Source organism: Pseudophryne corroboree, chromosome 9 (genome assembly GCF_028390025.1).
Source record: "Pseudophryne corroboree isolate aPseCor3 chromosome 9, aPseCor3.hap2, whole genome shotgun sequence".
Taxonomy (NCBI): domain Eukaryota; kingdom Metazoa; phylum Chordata; class Amphibia; order Anura; family Myobatrachidae; genus Pseudophryne; species Pseudophryne corroboree.
The window spans coordinates 439929623-439948710 of NC_086452.1; the positions used below are offsets into that span (position 1 = coordinate 439929623).

The 19088-nt window shown below is 53.2% G+C and overlaps 1 protein-coding gene across 2 annotated transcripts in view; it reads left to right on the top strand.

The window, feature by feature from the left end:
• Positions 1-19088, top strand: part of LOC134958466 (laminin subunit beta-1-like) — a 195008-nt gene that overhangs the window by 34905 nt on the left and 141015 nt on the right. The window lies entirely within an intron of this gene.

A 19088-nucleotide genomic window follows, 5' to 3' on the forward strand; every position in this document is an offset into this window, starting at 1 on the left:
AGTCCAGCATTAATAAAATAATAACAAAGGAGGGGGGGGACAATGAGATGTCTCACAGACAACACAGACGCCGGGAGTCTAAACATTCTGCATCTACTTGAAAACTTTATACTTTTATTGGCATTTTCAGTGTTTTACACAACAGGCTTGTATATAATAACTTTACACAACAGGCATGTATATAATAACTAGCAGGTAAGACATCTGCATGCATACTATAAGACGCTTTCAGCGCTTACTGCCAGAATTCCTCGGGTCATGTTAATATACGTTATTCGCTGACCATCTTTCTGTATATCTAACACAATACCATTCAGCGGGGTGTCTCGGTAATGATTACTATCCATGAATGTCATCTGCACAGTCCGACTGCCCTGTCTCAGATAAGCCTATTAAAGGGATAGATGAGAAGGGCTCCATCTGTACCTATTTCACATCACTTCTGCTCCATGAATAGAATTACCTTAACAACGGACATCTCCAGGGATATATTGCATTTCTGGATAAAATGAATATTATTCTTTGTGATCTTATACGTTCTAAATGTATCTGTATTCCCTATTAAAGAAAGACAGCGTTATTTTAGTAAATACAAGACTGGTATGGTGCGTGTACGGATGATATATTTGCAGTTTGGTAGATGGACGGTCACGGTGCGTGCGTAATGTCACCACGCGGCTTGGCGTACTACAACGCCTGACCCGCCTTTATGATTCATTGACAGTTTATACGTTTTTCTCCCCTTTCACTCTATTTTATATGCCATGTAATTCCTAGCAGTAAGATTGGGTGTGGATCATTAGATCGACACTGTCTAGGTCGACCACTATAGGTCGACAGTCACTAGGTCGACAGGGTTGGAAGATCGACAGGGTTTCTAGGTCGACATGTGCTAGGTCGACAGGTCAAAAGGTCGACATGAGGGGGTTTTTTGTTTGTTTTTTTGCGTAGTTTTCTTCGTAGCGTGACCGGGAACTCCAATTAGTGCACCATGTGTCTCGTCGCATGGCTCGCCATGCTTCGGGCATTGGCACAGATTACCGTACCAATTGTAGTCCACATGGATCGTTAAGTATGAAAAAGTTCAAAAAAATATTATTTTTTTTAAAACTCATGTCGACCTTTTGACCTGTTGACCTAGCACATGTCGACCTTCCAACCTTGTCGACCTTCCAACCCTGTCGACCTAAATATTGTCGACCTAGACAGTGTCGATCTTCAGACCGGATCCCGTAAGATTATATGCAGTCATTTCAGTATTACACATACCCACAAGCAGGGAAAAAAACAAACGCTTTTTAAAACCACTTAACTGGCATGGTCAGATTTCATGAAACTGCGCCGTCCGACCCTGTCCGCCCCGTTTTTGACGAGGAGATCCGTTCTGCAGATGTGCATAATATAATGTTTAAATATTTTAAAAAATACTTTTTTAACTTGATTAAATAAAATAAATAAATAAAAAACAATGTTTTAACGCTTTTGAAGGGAAAAATCGTCAGTTAAGTGGTTGCATTTGACATATACTGTATACTTAGGGGCTGATTCCAAGAGAGGAGATGCAGGTGGGATGTGATGGGGGTGGGGCCTGACAATTCGCATAGTTAGGCCCCACCCCCTAGCAGCAAAACGCAGATTTTAATAAGAGGCAGGACCAAAATAATGCGATTACCACAGAGATGCGCCATTAGACCCCGCCCTCTTCCACAGTGACCGTGGAATCCCAGTGTTATTCTCTCCATTCTTCCCACTTCGCTTGCAAGTGGGCGGGATACGGGAGGGATGCCCACTCTTCTGGGGGTGCAGGGGACTACCCAAAAAATTGTGTGTCTTCCGCAGGAACCGGGAGAACAGGCAACTGCAAATACATGTATTATTTTTGAATGCAGGGCAAATACCAGTATTTGCCATGATTTTGCATGTAGCCTACAAATGCCGGGCAGCTTTATTTGCTCACTGCAATTTTGATTTGAGTTTGGACACACCCCACCCAAATCTTAAGGTCATGTACGTATTGTATTGTATGATATTCGGGCCGAACAGCCTATTCTCAGCTGTCAGTACCGCATACATGGCCTACATTTTGGCTGCCTCCTCCGGATGGCAGAGTGGGGGGCGTGGCCATGGCATGAGGGGGCATGGCAGGGGACAGTGATGCCGAATGGGGGCAGGCCCGGGGTGTGACAGCGGAATCATGTCTGCTACACAATGCCTAGATTACCGCGAATCACGTCATTGGTCCCCCTGCTGGACAGTGTGAATTGAGGGGGACTTCAGGGGACTTCTGGTGGTCCAGCTGGGAGACTTGCCCACTCTTCCGGGAGGCTGGGAGGGCCACCCAATTTTCAGGAGCCTCCTGGCCATTCCGGACAGATTAGGCTGATGCAGTACTGATTATTGCACAGTGTGTACACAGCACCTGGGACCGACAGATGTTCCACAACTAGCTGTATCTGCTCCCAACATCTGAACTTCTGCACAACATACGTCAGTCCCAACGAGCTGATATTGTGCCACAAGTGTAGTGTGTACGTGATCGGGCTGGTTCAGAGGCGGAGACTATGGCGATATTACGCCACGCATGCACAGGAGCCGCGGGTGCAGATCTGGGGCTGCAATATCGCTCGCAGAGCCCCAAATGCTGCAGCATAGTTCACATGCCGCTGGCATTTGGGAACGGTGACATGAAGCGTTCCAGAAAATGTGGGTGTGTTGAACTTAATTTTGTGAGGGGTGTTGAAGCCAGTGGCTTAAGACGCCCCCTGCGGCTTTAACATGTTTTAGCACAGCAGCTACATGCAAAGACACTGTGACAGTGCTATAGCACCCACCTCTGAATTTAAAAATGTCACCTTAACGATCTTTAGGGACACACTGGAAGTCACATGTTTCAACTCCCAGAAAAAAAAATTTGGATCGTTTTGCACAAGTGCAAGGATACTTTTTTTGTTGCTTTGTGCTCAACCCAGCCCCTTAGTCATACTTGCCTTTCCTCCCGGAAGATGCGTGAGGCACCCAGTTTTTTTGGGTTGTCCCCAGCACCCCCAGAAGTGTGACTGAGTCTCCCGTGTGAAGTTGGCTGTGCAGGATGGGAGATAAAATTGGGCATTTTCAGTCTGTGGGGAAGAGGCAGGGCTAAAATTATACAAATCGTGCCATTTTAGCCTCCCCCTCCCAATGGACCAGTGAATCGCACTGTTTTGCCTGTGTAAGAGGGTGGCGGTGTGGTGTAATGCCTGCTGCCGTGCATGTGTAGTTTCGCTACTCACCAGGCGCCGCACTCTCTCACCTTCAGGTACCGGAACCTTCAACGGACCTGGAAATCTTCAGTCGGATCCGGACACGACGATTCCCTCTCGGAGCTGACGGACGAACGAGCTGAGGAGAAAATAGACTACCTTAAGGGGGGGTATCAACCCTTCTTCCACCGGAAAAGGGGATACCCCAGGGGTGACGGCGACCTTCACCGGTTGGGTGAAAGGTCATCACAGGCACAACTCGCACTCTCGCACGTAGTGTGATGAAGGGGTTCTCACGTCCGTGAGCAAACCCCTATTCCGGCGCTAGGGGACAGACAAAGGAACAAACGTACACAGATGCTACTCACCGTCAGTTCCGCACTGCGAATGTCTTCTTCTCTTACAGGTCCCTGTAAGGAGGCAAACGAACAAGCAAACAGCCGTGCAGGGCCTAACTCTAACCTAGTGTCACACCCCTGTACTAACTACTGTAAGAGGTGCGGTGGTGCGTGTGGTGGTGCCTGCTGCCGTGCAGGTGTAGTTTCGGTACTCACCAGGCGCCGCTCTCTCTCACCTTCAGCTACCGGAACCTTCAACGGACCTGGCAATCTTCAGTCGGATCCGGACACGGCGATTCCCTCTCAGAGCTGACCGACGACCGAGCTGAGGAGAAAATAGTTTACCTTAAGGGGGGTATCAACCATTCTTCCACCGGAAAAGGGGATACCCCAGGGGTGACGGCGACCTTCACCGGTTGGGTGAAAGGTCATCACTGGCACAAAGCCTCAGCCACCCACATTTCACACACTCGCACTCTCGCGCGTAGTGTGATGAAGGGGATTCTCACGTCCGTGAGCAATCCCTATTCCGGTGCTCGGGGACAGACAAGGGACAAACGCACACAGATGCTACTCACCGTCAGTTCCGCACTGCGAACGTCTTCTTCTCTTACAGGTCCCTGTAAGGAGGCAAACAAACAAGCAAACAGCCATGCAGGGCCTAACTCTAACCTAGTGTCACACCCCTATACTAACTACAACGGCAGAGCCCTCAAACTAGCTCTGTGGGTGTGGTGCAACAAAACTAAACACACTTAACAAGCTCACACTTTACCCCGCACGGCAACAGCATACATCACGATACACAGTGCAAGCAACGACCACGGTGCTGTCCCTTTAGTTACCCGACTCAGAACACCCGGTAGTGGGGGCCGCACAGCTCACCCACCTCCCGTACTCTCTTCTCAGGGGCTCAGGTCAAGCGGACCTGCCTACCTAACACCTCAGGGTGGCCTGGGCCTAGTGCCCAGTGCCACCTTTATTCAACTAGGGGCACTTATTCACTGGGCCTAGCGCCCCCTGACTGCACACAGGCCGGAGGCCTGACTTCACCCACGGGCCTAGCGCCCGCCTAACTCGTCCCTCGTTGGGTGACCTGGGCCTAGTGCCCAGGGTCACCTTATGTTACCCTAATTGGCCGAAATACACTAGGGTCTAATGCCCTCTAATGTCCCCACAGGCCTATCGCCTGGATTGCCGCTTGAGCCTAATGCCCGCCTACTGCGCCATTTAGGCGGCTTGGGCCTAACGCCCAAACCACCGACTCAGATGATGACCCCCAAACTCCTATCTGCGCAACAGGCCTAGTGCCTGAACTGTGCCCCCGGGCCTATTGCCCGTCCCTGATGGTCTAGGGAGGAAAAGGGGAGGGGGTGAGCGTAGCCTCACTGAGGCCTCACCTCATCCAGGGATCTCCGGCGCCATCTTCTGCCGCTGACCCGTCCTGGCCAGCGTCGCCGCCTCCACTCCTCAGCGTCCAGCCGCCGCTGGACATCTTCCTCCTGCAGGCCGACGTCTTCTGGCCTCTTCAGCGGCCACCGGAACTCCTCTTCACACGGCCGTCTTCTCCTCCTCGCGGCGTCTTCTCCCGCGCTCTTCCGCGCGCTTCTTCTCTTCAGCTCCCACCCGGCATCTGACGTCAGACGCCGGGGGCGGGGCCTATGAAGTGGCGAGCGCCGATTGGCTCGCCGCGCCCCTCTCTGATTGGCCGCCGCTCCGGGAGCCGCGATTGGCTCACGGAGGGTGCCAACATTTAAACTCCTCCGCATCCTCCGGTCCGGTGCAGGGAAAAGGGTAATCCCTGCACCGGACACCCACCGCTCCTGCCCACGGACAAGCGCTGGGGACAGACAAACTGCCCCAGCGCTGCCATACACACACTCCCGCAGGGGACACAGATCCCCTGCATGCTGCTGCTGGGATGTGTCCCGGGGTACAGGACACATCTCCACATTACAACGGCAGAGCCCTCAAACTAGCTCTGTGGGTGTGGTGCAACACAACTAAACACAGACTTAACAAGCTCACACTTTGCCCCGCACGGTAACAACATACATCACGATACACAGTGCAAGCAACTACCACGGTGCTGTCCCTTTAAGTACCTGAATCAGAACACCAGGTAGTGGGGGCCGCACAGCTCACCCACTTCCCGTACACTGTCTTTCCTGCACTGTCTTTCCTGCACCGGACACCCGCCGCTCCTGCACACTGACAGGCGCTAGGGACAGACAAGCTGTCCCAGCGCTGTCAGAGACGCCCTCCCGCAGGGGACACAGATCCCCTGCGTGCTGTAGCTGGGCTGTTCAATGAAAACAGATGAGAGGATAGATCAAAGGCGATAACAAATAAATACTTTTGATATACGTCACATAATATGGTGTCCTTTTGGATATTCAATCTCTCAATTTTCCCATGCACCTTGAAAAAGACCCAGGAGGTCGAAACGTCGTTGGTGAAAACCAGGTAGTGAGTTTTTCATTCTTTTTAGTTATATTTTTTACCTTTTGTTTTTATGAGATACCACTTTTGGAGTATATTCAACGTGACAGTACTGGTGTAAAACCGGATTACATCAGTTTTTTTTGTCTACTACATCTGACCTGCATGTTTTGTACCAGAGAGTGGAAACTACTTAGAAAAACATCAGATTGCTGTTTTATGAACTTTTAATAAAAACCCTTTGATTAATTTTTTGATGTCATTCCTGATCCTGGCTTGAAAGATACCTTTATATGTGGAATTAATCCCCCTCCAAAGTGAGTGGGGTACGCCCTCTTAAAATAGCTCTTTTTCTGTGTTACATCACGTGGTAAATAGCAGTTTAAAGATACCTTTATACACCTGTTCCTACACATTTTAATGTGAGTTTCGGTACGTCCACAAAATATTGATAAATTGGTGGCGAGATACTATTCTCATCTACTATCAAGTTGGGTCCAGCACTTCAGGCTTCATTTTCTGGACACTCATTGGTTGCTTATATTAATTGTTGAAAGCAATACCACCCATGCATGTGTATTATCTCTCTTTTTTGCATGTTTGACATCTGGATATCATGGGAAAATTGAGAGATTGAATATCCAAAAGGACACCATATTATGTGACGTATATCAAAAGTATTTATTTGTTATCGCCTTTGATCTATCCTCTCATCTGTTTTCATTGAATATTGTTTTGAATTTGATCTGTTATTTGGACTGATCTGCAGAGGATTTAGATTGGGCTGACAACTTTTTGCGCCAGGAATTTACACTACTGTGTTTTAATGTAGCTGGGATGTGTCCTGGGGAACAGGACACATCTCCACATTTCCCCCCCCCTTTTTCCTTTGTAGTCCCTACAAAGGTCTCCACGACGTCCATCGTCCGCGGGTCAAGGAATTCTAAGGTCCCTCCGGCGAGGTTGTATTCGAGGGCCCAGCCCGGACAGACTGTGGCCCCACATCCTTCCTCCACCGGTTCCAGATTACTCATCTTCTTTCCTCCTGACCTCCATCGGTGGATCCTCTGGGGAAGTGGCATCTCCTCACGGTCGCTCGACGTGGGCCCCCAAGGGGACTCTTCCTCCACGGGGAACACAGTCAACCACTCTTGGCCTTCCATATCGTCTGGGGCATCGTCCCTGTCTTCAGGGTGTGGTACCGACCACCACCCAACAGCGGAATCCTCCGGGGCATCCGTTTCCTCCCGGGCAACAACCACCATCTGTCGCATTTCCTCGTGGGGCATCTCCAAAGGTCCCATGTCTTCCTCTGGAACGGGTCCTCCCATGGCATCACGATCCTCTCCCCGTACGTCCGTCCAACTCGGCACTTCCGGCAGGTATTCTTGCTCCAGGACTATCTCCTCCTCTTCTCGGAGGGCAATCAACTGGGAGCACGACTCCACCCGATCCTGCCAGTCCCACTCGTCGGCACTTCTGATGCCCGAGTCGTCCTCCATCTGCTCTTGGAGGGATTCATCGGCGGACATCTCACCGTAGTCCGAGTCCTCCTCCACCGATACCTTGACTAGGGGATTATTTTCCTCCTCAGCATACTTAGTCCCTTCCGCTGGCACCTCCAATTCCTCAGCGTTCTTCTTTTCCGCTGGCATCTCTACTTCCTCAGCGTACTCCTTCGCTTCCGCTGGCATCTCTACTTCCTCAGCGTACTCCTTCGCTTCCGCTGGCATCTCTTGGTACCCAGGACACACCTGTTCCACACGTCTTGGTCGTGGACAGTTCCAACGCGGGGAGATTCCGGACGTCCCCGTCACTGGGTCTTCACGCTTTTCATCGCAGCGTGGTCTCTTCACCTCCCAGTCGTCCACCTCCGCCTTATGCGGGAAAGGATTCTGCCTTACTGGGGTCGCTTTTTTGGGGCAGAGTAGGTCCGCGGCATCTTCCCAGGGACACTCATTGGCCGAATGTCCTGATCGCCGACACTTCCAACAAGGGAGGGCCACTGCCACCTTCTCCAAGACGGGTTCCTTGGCCACCTCCTTCACTGAGGGATCTTCACCCGTTGGTTCCGGCTCAGAGGAAATGGGCACCTGCGAACTAACTTCAAGCAGGGTCTTCCGCTCCATTTCTCTGGTTTCCTCCTCCCATTTCTGGGCACGACCATCCGCAATCATCCGGTCTTCATTCCACGGACAATCGGGAAGTGCATGTCCCCTAGCCTCGCAGAGCGCGCACACGGGCTCTGCAGCCACCCGGTAGCAAAGTTGCTGACAAGACTCCGTCAGCTGCATCACCGTGGCCTCGTAGTCTGTCCTGTCCTCCGTCCATGGACACTGCGGGAGCCGATGTCGGGGATCTCCACAGCTTTCACACCAGAAATCACCCTCGTCTTGGCTCCACTCTTCATCCCAGGGACAACTGTTATGCTGATGCTCGTAGTTTCCGCAGAGCAAACACCAGGACTCTTTCTTCGCTCGGCCCTTCTGACGTCTTCGGTCCGCTTCCTGGTCCACCTTCTTTGGGGATGTCTCTCGCCAAGTACATTCGTCGGCAAAGTGCCCCGTTTGCCGACATTTCTTGCAAGGCATCACAGCGGCCTTCTTGCGCCCTGTCTCCCGGCGCTCTTCCTTTCCACGCTGGACCGACCGCTGCACCATCTTCAGGAGGTCTGCCCCAGACACCGTCACCCAGTCGCTCTGGTCTGCACACATCCGGGGGTGGGTCTGTTCCGGAGCCGTCCGCACGGAGGTCTTCTTGGGGACGTTCCACATCGTGTCCGCAGTCCTTGATCCTGCCGACTACGCCAAAATGTATGAGGGTGGCGGTGCGGTGTAGTGCCTGCTGCCGTGCAGGTGTAGTTTCGCTACTCACCAGGCGCCGCACTCTCTCACCTCCAGGTACCGGAACCTTCAACGGACCTGGAAATCTTCAGTTGGATCCGGACACGACGATTCCCTCTCGGAGCTGACGGACGAACGAGCTGAGGAGAAAATAGACTACCTTAAGGGGGGGTATCAACCCTTCTTCCACCGGAAAAGGGGATACCCCAGGGGTGACGGCGACTTTCACCGGTTGGGTGAAAGGTCATCACTGGCACAAAGCCTCAGCCACCCAGAATTCACACACTCGCACTCTCGCGCGTAGTGTGATGAAGGGGTTCTCACGTCCGTGAGCAAACCCCTATTCCGGCGCTCGGGGACAGACAAAGGAACAAACGTACACAGATGCTACTCACCGTCAGTTCCGCACTGCGAACGTCTTCTTCTCTTACAGGTCCCTGTAAGGAGGCAGACGAACAAGCAAACAGCCGTGCAGGGCCTAACTCTAACCTAGTGTCACACCCCTATACTAACTACAACGGCAGAGCCCTCAAACTAGCTCTGTGGGTGTGGTGCAACACAACTAAACACAGACTTAACAAGCTCACACTTTACCCTGCACGGTAACAACATATCCAATCACACTCAACAGTGCAAGCAACTACCACGGTGCTGTCCCTTTAAGTACCTGAATCAGAACACCAGGTAGTGGGGGCCGCACAGCTCACCCACTTCCCGTACACTGTCTTTCCAGGGGCTCAGGCCGAGCGGGCCTGCCTGCCTAAACACCTTGGGGTGGACTGGGCCTAGTGCCCAGCGCCACCTTTATCCACCCTTGGGGAGAGAGCCTCTTATTTACTGGGCCTAACGCCCCCTAACTGCACACAGGCCCGAGGCCTGACTTTATCCCTCGGGCCTAGTGCCCCCCTAACTTGCCACCCGTTGGGTGACCTGGGCCTAATGCCCTGGGTCACCTTATAACCCTAAGCCAAAAGGAACTAGGGCCTAATGCCCTCTAATGCTCCACAGGCCTAGTGCCTGATCTTGCCCACGGGCCTAGTGCCCGCCTAACATGCGCCACGGGCCGGGAGGGCCCGACTGTGCCCACGGGCCTAATGCCCGAACACCCGGTGGTCTAGGGAGGAGAGAGAGGGTACAGGGGCACCTGATAAGGGCCTACCTGACCCGGTGGGAGAGGCACCAGGGGGGAGCTTCGTCAGCTCTATTCCTTCCCACCCCTGGTGGCCTCTCCGGCGCTCCCCTTCACTCTTCTGCCGCTGGCCCGTCCTGGCCAGCGGCGCCGACGTCGCCTCTCCGAGTCCAGCCGCCGCTGGACATCTTCTCCCAGGAGCCGGTCGTCTTCTCGCCTCTTCCGCGGCCTCAGGACCTTCCACGGCGACGTCCTCTTCTTTCTGGCGCCGCCCAGATCTTCTCCGCTCTTCGGCGCGGCCTCTTCTTGCTTCGGCTCCCGCCCGCCGTCTCCAGCGCTCTTCCGCACGCTCCGGGTCTTCTCCTCCCGCCCGGCGTCTAACGTCAGACGCCGGGGGCGGGGCCTATGAAGCGGCGAGCGCCGATTGGCTCGCCGCGCCCGTCTCTGATTGGCCGCCGCTCCGGGAGCCGCGATTGGCTCCCGGAGGGCGCCAACATTTGAACGCCTCCGCAGCATCCGGTCCGGTACAGGGAAAAGTGTAATCCCTGCACCGGACACCCGCCGCTCCTGCACACTGACAGGCGCTAGGGACAGACAAGCTGTCCCAGCGCTGTCAGAGACGCCCTCCCGCAGGTGACACAGATCCCCTGCGTGCTGTAGCTGGGATGTGTCCTGGGGAACAGGACACATCTCCACATTTCCCCCCCCCTTTTTCCTTTGTAGTCCCTACAAAGGTCTCCACGACGTCCATCGTCCGCGGGTCAAGGAATTCTAAGGTCCCTCCGGCGAGGTTGTATTCGAGGACCCAGCCCGGACAGACTGTGGCCCCACATCCTTCCTCCACCGGTTCCAGATTACTCATCTTCGTTCCTCCTGACCTCCATCGGTGGATCCTCTGGGGAAGTGGCATCTCCTCACGGTCGCTCGACGTGGGCCCCCAAGGGGACTCTTCCTCCACGGGGAACACAGTCGACCACTCTTGGCCTTCCATATCGTCTGGGGCATCGTCCCTGTCTTCAGGGTGTGGTACCGACCACCACCCAACAGCGGAATCCTCCGGGGCATCCGTTTCCTCCCGGGCAACAACCACCATCTGTCGCATTTCCTCGTGGGGCATCTCCAAAGGTCCCATGTCTTCCTCTGGAACGGGTCCTCCCATGGCATCACGATCCTCTCCCCGTACGTCCGTCCAACTCGGCACTTCCGGCAGGTATTCTTGCTCCAGGACTATCTCCTCCTCTTCACGGAGGGCAATCAACTGGGAGCACGACTCCACCCGATCCTGCCAGTCCCACTCGTCGGCACTTCTGATGCCCGAGTCGTCCTCCATCTGCTCTTGGAGGGATTCATCGGCGGACATCTCACCGTAGTCCGAGTCCTCCTCCACCGATACCTTGACTAGGGGATTATTTTCCTCCTCAGCATACTTAGTCCCTTCCGCTGGCACCTCCAATTCCTCAGCGTTCTTCTTTTCCGCTGGCATCTCTACTTCCTCAGCGTACTCCTTCGCTTCCGCTGGCATCTCTACTTCCTCAGCGTACTCCTTCGCTTCCGCTGGCATCTCTTGGTACCCAGGACACACCTGTTCCACACGTCTTGGTCGTGGACAGTTCCAACGCGGGGAGATTCCGGACGTCCCCGTCACTGGGTCTTCACGCTTTTCATCGCAGCGTGGTCTCTTCACCTCCCAGTCGTCCACCTCCGCCTTATGCGGGAAAGGATTCTGCCTTACTGGGGTCGCTTTCTTGGGGCAGAGTAGGTCCGCGGCATCTTCCCAGGGACACTCATTGGCCGAATGTCCTGATCGCCGACACTTCCAACAAGGGAGGGCCACTGCCACCTTCTCCAAGACGGGTTCCTTGGCCACCTCCTTCACTGAGGGATCTTCACCCGTTGGTTCCGGCTCAGAGGAAATGGGCACCTGCGAACTAACTTCAAGCAGGGTCTTCCGCTCCATTTCTCTGGTTTCCTCCTCCCATTTCTGGGCACGACCATCCGCAATCATCCGGTCTTCATTCCACGGACAATCGGGAAGTGCATGTCCCCTAGCCTCGCAGAGCGCGCACACGGGCTCTGCAGCCACCCGGTAGCAAAGTTGCTGACAAGACTCCGTCAGCTGCATCACCGTGGCCTCGTAGTCTGTCCTGTCCTCCGTCCATGGACACTGCGGGAGCCGATGTCGGGGATCTCCACAGCTTTCACACCAGAAATCACCCTCGTCTTGGCTCCACTCTTCATCCCAGGGACAACTGTTATGCTGATGCTCGTAGTTTCCGCAGAGCAAACACCAGGACTCTTTCTTCGCTCGGCCCTTCTGACGTCTTCGGTCCGCTTCCTGGTCCACCTTCTTTGGGGATGTCTCTCGCCAAGTACATTCGTCGGCAAAGTGCCCCGTTTGCCGACATTTCTTGCAAGGCATCACAGCGGCCTTCTTGCGCCCTGTCTCCCGGCGCTCTTCCTTTCCACGCTGGACCGACCGCTGCACCATCTTCAGGAGGTCTGCCCCAGACACCGTCACCCAGTCGCTCTGGTCTGCACACATCCGGGGGTGGGTCTGTTCCGGAGCCGTCCGCACGGAGGTCTTCTTGGGGACGTTCCACATCGTGTCCGCAGTCCTTGATCCTGCCGACTACGCCAAAATGTATGAGGGTGGCGGTGCGGTGTAGTGCCTGCTGCCGTGCAGGTGTAGTTTCGCTACTCACCAGGCGCCGCACTCTCTCACCTCCAGGTACCGGAACCTTCAACGGACCTGGAAATCTTCAGTTGGATCCGGACACGACGATTCCCTCTCGGAGCTGACGGACGAACGAGCTGAGGAGAAAATAGACTACCTTAAGGGGGGGTATCAACCCTTCTTCCACCGGAAAAGGGGATACCCCAGGGGTGACGGCGACTTTCACCGGTTGGGTGAAAGGTCATCACTGGCACAAAGCCTCAGCCACCCAGAATTCACACACTCGCACTCTCGCGCGTAGTGTGATGAAGGGGTTCTCACGTCCGTGAGCAAATTCGGCGCTCGGGGACAGACAAAGGAACAAACGTACACAGATGCTACTCACCGTCAGTTCCGCACTGCGAACGTCTTCTTCTCTTACAGGTCCCTGTAAGGAGGCAGACGAACAAGCAAACAGCCGTGCAGGGCCTAACTCTAACCTAGTGTCACACCCCTATACTAACTACAACGGCAGAGCCCTCAAACTAGCTCTGTGGGTGTGGTGCAACACAACTAAACACAGACTTAACAAGCTCACACTTTACCCTGCACGGTAACAACATATCCAATCACACTCAACAGTGCAAGCAACTACCATGGTGCTGTCCCTTTAAGTACCTGAATCAGAACACCAGGTAGTGGGGGCCGCACAGCCTACCCACTTCCCGTACACTGTCTTTCCAGGGGCTCAGGCCGAGCGGGCCTGCCTGCCTAAACACCTTGGGGTGGACTGGGCCTAGTGCCCAGCGCCACCTTTATCCACCCTTGGGGAGAGAGCCTCTTATTTACTGGGCCTAACGCCCCCTAACTGCACACAGGCCCGAGGCTTGACTTTATCCCTCGGGCCTAGCGCCCGCCTAACTTGCCACCCGTTGGGTGACCTGGGCCTAATGCCCTGGGTCACCTTATAACCCTAAGCCAAAAGGAACTAGGGCCTAATGCCCTCTAATGCTCCACAGGCCTAGTGCCTGATCTTGCCCACGGGCCTAGTGCCCGCCTAACAAGCGACACGGGCCGGGAGGGCCCGACTGTGCCCACGGGCCTAATGCCAGAACATCCGGTGGTCTAGGGAGGAGAGAGAGGGTACAGGGGCACCTGATAAGGGCCTACCTGACCCGGTGGGAGAGGCACCAGGGGGGAGCTTCGTCAGCTCTCTTCCTTCCCACCCCTGGTGGCCTCTCCGGCGCTCCCCTTCACTCTTCTGCCGCTGGCCCGTCCTGGCCAGCGGCGCCGACGTCGCCTCTCCGAGTCCAGCCGCCGCTGGACATCTTCTCTCAGGAGCCGGTCGTCTTCTCGCCTCTTCCGCGGCCTCCGGACCTTCCACAGCGACGTCCTCTTCTTTCTGGCGCCGCCCAGATCTTCTCCGCTCTTCGGCGCGGCCTCTTCTTGCTTCGGCTCCCGCCCGCCGTCTCCAGCGCTCTTGCGTGCGCTCCGGGTCTTCTCCTCCCGCCGCCGGGGGCGGGGCCTATGACGCGGTGAGCGCCAATTGGCTCGCCGCGCCCGTCTCTGATTGGCCGCCGCTCCGGGAGCCGCGATTGGCTCCCGGAGGGCGCCAACATTTGAACGCCTCCGCAGCCTCCGGTCCGGTGCAGGGAAAAGTGTAATCCCTGCACCGGACACCCGCTGCTCCTGCACACTGACAGGCGCTAGGGACAGACAAGCTGTCCCAGCGCTGTCAGAGACGCCCTCCCGCAGGGGACACAGATCCCCTGCGTGCTGTAGCTGGGATGTGTCCTGGGGAACAGGACACATCTCCACACCAGTATGGGGGCAGGGCCTAATTACGTGAATGCCTAGTCACGCCCCCAAGAGCAGTCACCAGCACCCGAGCTTCTCTAGTAAATGACAGTGGGTGTGGAGCCACGGAAAGCCACGGTTTCTAGTGTCACATCCATTTACATAGGTTTGCTGGCATTAAAAAAATCAAATAAATTGCACGCAAGAACAAAAAATGCCGTGGCGTTGTACAAATTGAGAAGCTGTACTGCTGTCTGCACCCCTGAGGCTGGGGGGACGTTATATCACAATAGTTTGATAGCCCTGAGATGCCACACAAATCAGTAACGCCTACAAATGTTTGTGTGCACCTGTCCACCCTTCCTGATCCGTGTCTCATTCCGCATAATAAACTCATTTAAATACATTTTCATAACCCCGGGACAGCTCTTGAGGGAAGTAAGATTTCTCTCTGTAGGTCTCATTGCCAGGTGACGGAACCTGCAGGTGTTTCATATGCAGATCAGTTTGATATGTAAAACTGGGAACAGTGGAATAAAGCAGTCACATTACTCCTTCCTGTTTGATGCTCTGCAGCGTCCCCATCTGATTTCTCTGCATTTCATTGTGTTTATCTCAGCAGCAACTTATACCTCTTTTCCACCTGTGTAGCACGGGTCGCAGCCGTGTCGCCTGACACAGGTGTGACCCGTGCTACAGCCTCTTCAGGACAGTGCTAACCAACCCGGCAATTGCCGGGTTGGTGACGCGGCTAGTGACGGCGCTGGGAGATCACATGATCTCCCAGCGCCGCCCTCCCATACCCTGTGAACGGGAGCCGTGTCGCCTTGACACGGCTCTCGTTCACACTAGACAGCTAGGGGTATAATCACTAAGGTGGGAGATTTTTAGAACTGGTGATGTTGCCCATGGCAACCAATCAGATTCTACTTACCATTTATCTAGCTGCTTCTAGCAGATAATAGATATAATCTGATTGGTTGCTATGGGCAACATCACCAGTTCTAAAAATCTCCCACCTTAGTAAATTTACCCTATAGCCGGGTTGAACACGTGTTCAACCCGGCTAACTACCTGGGTAGGATTCCCGGATCACTTGATCCGGGAATGTGCCGGGGACCCTTTTCCACTAGGTAAAAACACGGGTAAATAAATGCACGCCCCCACACATTTACCCATGTTTCTTAGAGCTAGTGGAAAGGGGGTTTTACTGATCTACCCATTGTAGTTTTCTGCTCATTTGGACAGGTAATGGGCCTAATTCAGGTTGGATCACAAATCGCGATCCAACCGGAATTTTTACGATCGTCCCACAGGCACAGGCGCAGCACCCGCCCTGCAGAAAACACGATCACCTCTACCGGTCACGGGGTGGGGGCAACGCTCCGTTTCCAGGGAGGAGACGGAGTATTATGGGGGGCGGTGCGGAGCAAACGTGAGGGCGTGATCACGGTGGCTGTGTGACGTCACACGCAGCCGCTGCGATTAAGTACGTGACCATGCTCGCAATTTCTGCTTGTTGAAAGGGGAGGGAGGCGCCGGTCAGCATGCTGGGAAAAGGAAAGCAAATTCTGCTGATTAGCTGATCCTTACTGAATTAGGCTCAATATGTGCCGATAATTGCAGATAATAGGAAAAAGCTCTCACCTCTTTGCACACAGTGATGTGTAAATGAAACGTTGACTGTTTCTGTATCTTTCTCAACTGAACCAAAACTACATCCACTCATAAGGGGTAATTCCGAGTTGATCGTAGCTGTGCTAAATTTAGCACATCTACGATCATTTACTCTGACATGCGGGGGGACGCCCAGCACAGGGCTAGCCCGCCCCGCATGTCAGACCCTACACCCCACCCCCACCCCCTGCACAGGTATAAAATCATTGCACAGCGGCGATGCTTTTGTACCTGATGAGTAACTCCCTGTGCTGGCAGGGAGCTAATGGCCGCGTCCCAGGTCGCAGCAGCTGCGTTTGACGTCACGCCACCTCCACGGCACCCCCCCCCCCCCAACGGTCCGGACACGCCTCCGTTGTCCGGACCGCCCCCCGCCAACAGCGTTCTATCACCATTGGCAAGCCCCCTCCCACCCCGCGTCCGCCTCTGCCTGTCAATCAGGCAGAGGCGATCGCAGCCAGTGAGATGCTGATAGACGCTCCCGGGGGCACTCCACACAGTAATTCAGACTGCGATCACTGCCGCTGCAGCAATCCAGTCTGAATTACCCCCACAGACAGGGCAGCTAAGATAATGGGGGTAATTCCAAATTGATCACAGCAGGAATTTTGTTAGCAGTTGGGCAAAACCATGTGCACTGCAGGGGAGGCTTATATAACATGTGCAGAGCTAGTTAGATTTGGGTGGGTTATTTTGTTTCTGTGCAGGTTAAATACTGGCTGCTTTATTTTTACACTGCAATTTAGATTGCAGATTGAACTCACCCCACCCAAATCTAACTCTCTCTGCACATGTTATATCTGCCCCCCCTGCACTGCACATGGTTTTGCCCAACTGCTAACAAATTTCCTGCTGCGATCAACTTGGAATTACCCCTATGTTGGGTTTTGAGACCTTCTATTCAGAATATAGACCAATCTTAACAGGGTTATTGCCCAATTTTCCCTAACACATAGGGGGGTATTCATGCCGACTAAGGGCCCGATTCAGACGTGATCGCTGCTGTGCATTTTTGCAGCAGTCTGTGATCAAATAGCGGCCGCCCATGGAGAGTGAAAACCCTCCCCGTGCAAGTGCGCGAATGCATGTGTACGCCAGACAGCGGACAGCTGCAAAACCGTTTGCACCTCACTCCCCATAGAATGATTTTTCCAGTGTGTGCAGTGTGTGCGCAGCTCAGGACTTACTCCTACAGTGCGATAGAATCAGGTTGCTCGGGGCCGGAGCTGACGTCACACACCCTCCCTGAAAACGCTTAGGAATGCCTGCGTTTTCCCTGACACTCCCAGAAAACGGCCAATTACCACCCCCAAATGTCCACTTCCTATCAATCACCTTGCGAACGCCCGTGCGACTGAAATTTTTGCACCATACTGTTGCTGTTTGGCGACACACCTGTCCGATAATCGGCCGCCGTGCAATTTCGCACAACAACGATCAGGTCTGAATTGGGCCCTAAAATCCCTGCTGTGCGGGGAAAGGCTATTCAATGAAATAGCCTTTGCCCTGCACCTAAAAATCAGAATTCAAGAACGGAAACCCACTGATTCCGGGCAAACTGCAGAATCAATGGTATTTACTGCGCGTTAACTCCCAATTTTGCTGTTTTTACCCAGACTTTACTTCTGTCTGACACATATTCCGCAGCGCTTTAAAGAGAATATTTTCCCATTCACATCAGTCCCTGCCCCAGTGGAGCTTACAGTCTATCTTCCCTACCACATGTGCATGCATACACTTATAGACTAAGGCAGTGGTTCTCAAACTGTGTGCCATGGCTCCCTGGGGTGCCTTGGGACACATGAAGGGGTGCCTTGGATTGGTGATCCAGGACCAATTCAAATTATTTATGGTCAATGTAATAGACAAAACCAACGCTGGTGGCTGCCAATCATAACATATATGGACAAGTGAATCCTGTCTCTCACCATACAATTGAACCTAAGGATCAGTGGCGTAAGTTCGTCACAGTTGCCCGGAGGCAAGATAAATATTGGTGCCCCCCTAATTCCTATATTAAGATAAATATATGTATGTGTGCGAGCGTATATATATATATATATATATATATATATATATATATATAGTTAGTTAGTGTGTGTGTGTGTGTGTGTGTGTGTGTGTGTGTGTGTGTGTGTGTGTGTGTGTGTGTGTGTGTGTGTGTGTGTGTCTGTATGGAGTATTCTGAAAAAATTATATACTGTATTTAAACATTTAATTGTCTCTTATTTTAAATCACACATTTCTTAGCAGTCATACCCAGGATTAGAACCCATGACCTGTTACACTAACAGCAGACACTTTACTGATGGAGTTATTTGCTCCTGTACAGGAAGCATGAGAATTCTAACTATATGAAGTTACGTGTAATTGTCAGAGAAGTATCTTCATATAGTTAGAATTCTCATGTTACCTATACAGGAGCAAATAGCTCTATCAGTAAGGTGTCTGCTTCCAGTGTAATATGTTGTGGTTTCTTTCTAATCCTGGGTGTGATACTTGTAAAATGTGTATCTACAGTATAATAGAAAGGGTGTGACTTGTAGTGTGCAGGGACCAGTGAGGAAGTCGGCCACTGAAGAGATAGCGGCAGCTATCAATTAACTTAATTCAATGGTGTCACAGAATGGGAGGCGAGGTGCACCCCTTCAGAGCAGGAACCCGGCGGCAGATGACTCCGTTGCCACCCAGAGTTACGCCTCTGCTAAGGACATATATTTCTTTCTAAGTTTCACAATAAGAAACTTTTGGCCTAGGGGTGCCATGAAAAAAATTCTGATAATCCAGGGCGCCGTAATTCAAAAAAGTGTGGGGACCACTGGGCCTGGGTTAATTTGTATTGGAGCCAATTAACCTACCAGCATATTTTTGGATTGTCGGAAGAAAACGGAGTACCCGGAGGAAACCCACGCATGCATGGGGAGAATATACAAACGCCACACAGTTATAGCCATAGGACACACCCCCAAC